Here is a 2,612-nt window from a genome sequence, read left to right as displayed (position 1 = left end):
TGCAGCCTCCACCTCCCCGGTTCACGTGATTCTCCTGCCTGAGCCTCCCAAGTAGCTGGGATTACAGGTGCCCACTACCACGCCCGGCTAATTTTTGTATTTTTAATAGAGGCAGGGTTTCACCCTGTTGGCCAGGCTGGTCTCCAACTCCCGACCTCAAGTGATCCTCCTGCCTCGGCCTCCCAAAGTGCTGGGATTACAGGTGTGAGCCAACATGCCCGGCCTCCAACTCTTTCTGCTTGATCGGCTGAGGCCAGACATTCAAGACCACCCTGGGCAATACAGCAAGATCCCATCTATAGGAAAGATACAAAATGTAGCCAGACAAGGCAGTGTGAGCCTGTAGTCTGAGCTACTTGGGAGGCTAAAATGGAAGATCACTTAACCCTAGGAGTTTGAGGCTGCAGCGAGCTATAATCCTGCCACTGGATTCCAGCCTGAGCCCTGACTCTGAAGAAAAGAAAAAGAAGACTTAGAATGGGGCCTGGTACATAGAAAGTGCTTTGTAATTGTTCAGCTACTGGTAACCAATATTATACCACTCCAATATAATATAATATAATATAATATAATATAATATAATATAATATCAATAAATGTTAACATATAATAGTAAACAATTAATGTTATTTTATTTATATTAATATCATGGTTATCAATGGCCAATCCACAGCCCTCCTTCTACAGGAAGCCTTCCTGGATTGCCTGACATTGAAGAGGTGGAGTTATCACAGGGCACAGCCAGGCAGCCCCGGGAGATCTTTTCTTTGAGGCTAAGGCCCACAGAGAGGAGGCCACATTCCTGAGGTTGTCTTCTGTGGGCCTCGGTTTTCCCCACCTGACAACTGCCTCCTCAAAGCTGTCTGGGGTAGTGGTAACATGATGAGAAAGACAACTGGGAGAACCTCAGAGGGGAACAGATGGGCACCCCAGGAGGGAGGAGGCAGTGCCCATCCTTGGATGGTGGACAAGTCCAGCCCTGACTGCTGTGATTTCTTCTGGTTTTATGTTAAATGTTTTATTATATGTATATTTTTTTGAGACAGGGTCTCACTCTGTTGCCCAGGCTGCGCAATCTCGCTGCAACCTCCCCCTCCTGGGTTCAAGTGATTCTCATGTCTCAGCCTCCCGAGCAGCTGGGATTACAGGAGCCCGCCACCACACCCAGCTAATTTTTGTGTATTTTTAGTAGAGACGGGGTTTCACCATGTTGGCTAGGCTGGTCTCGAAGTCCTGACCTCAAGTGACCCACCTGCCTCTGCCTCCCAAAGTGCTGGGATTACAGGCGTGAGCCACCGCGCCCGGCCATTTATCTATTGATTTTTAGAGGCATGGTCTCACTCCGTTGTCCAGGCTGGAGTGCAGTGGCTCGGTCTTAGCTCACTGCAGCATCGACCTCCCAGGCTCAAGCCATCCTCCTGCCTCAGCCTCCCGAGTAGCTGCATCCACAGGTACATGCCACCATGCCCAGCTAGTTTTTTTCATTTTTTGCAGAGAAGGGGTCTCCTGTCTAAGTGGTTCAGGCTGCTGGTCTGGAACTCCTGGCCTCAAGCGATCCTCCTGTCTGTCTCCAAAGGTCTAGGATTACAGCCTTAAGCCAAGGCGCCTTTTCCAGTTTTCCACTCCCGGGATTCCACTGTTTTATTCCCGGATTGTCCTGCAGAGGGCAGCCGAGGCAAGAGATGGAACACAAAATCCCCGCCCCCCACCAACCCCGCCCCCACCCCCACCCCCCACCCCCGGCTTTCTCCCAGGTCCTGAAAAAGTAGATTCCAAGGCTGTTGTGGTCTCGGGCAAATCCCTTCCCTCTTTGGGCCTCAGTTTCCCCATCTGTTATACAAGGATCGCAGTGCCTGCCTCCCTTCCCACTCCAGGAAAACCTTTGTCAAGTTCAGAGTGAAATGCAAGGGTGGCTAAGGAATGGGCTGATTCCACTGCGCGCAGTGTCCCGAAAGTAATTCAGGAAAAATGATAAAGATACTTGTTTAAAATGTATCGTTACTTATTGAATCCTTACCTACTAAAAGAGATACGTTGCTTTTTGCTTTTTTTGAGACAGATTCTCAATCTCTCCTCGTCCAGGCTGGAGTGCAGTGGTGTGATCTCGGCTCACTGCAACCTCTGCCTTCCAAGCAGCTGGGACTACAAGTGTGCGCCATCACGCCTGGCTAATTTTTGTATTTTTAGTAAAGGTGGGGTTTCACCATGTTGGCCAGGCTGGTCTCGAACTCCTGACCTCAGGCGATCCGCCCACCTTGGCCTCCCAAAGTGCTGGGTTTACGGGTGTGAGCCTCCTCGCCTGGCCTAAAGGAGATTCTCTCTCTCTCTCTCTCTCTTTTTTTTTTTTTTGTTGAGACGAAGTCTTGTTCTGCCACCCAGGCTGGAGTACAGTGGTGTGATCTCAGCTCACTGCAGCCTCTGCCTCCTGGGTTCAAGCTGGATTCTCCTGCCTCAGCCTCCCGAGTAGTTGGGACTATAGACACATGCCACCATAACTGGCTAATTTTGTGTATTTTTAGTAGAGACGGGGGTTTCACCATGTTGGCCAGGCTGCTCTTGAACTCCTGACCTCAGGCGATCCGCCCACCTCGGCCTCCCAAAGCGCTGGGATT

This window comes from Callithrix jacchus, chromosome 22 (genome assembly GCF_049354715.1).
Source record: "Callithrix jacchus isolate 240 chromosome 22, calJac240_pri, whole genome shotgun sequence".
Taxonomy (NCBI): domain Eukaryota; kingdom Metazoa; phylum Chordata; class Mammalia; order Primates; family Cebidae; genus Callithrix; species Callithrix jacchus.
This window is presented reverse-complemented; position numbering follows the sequence as displayed.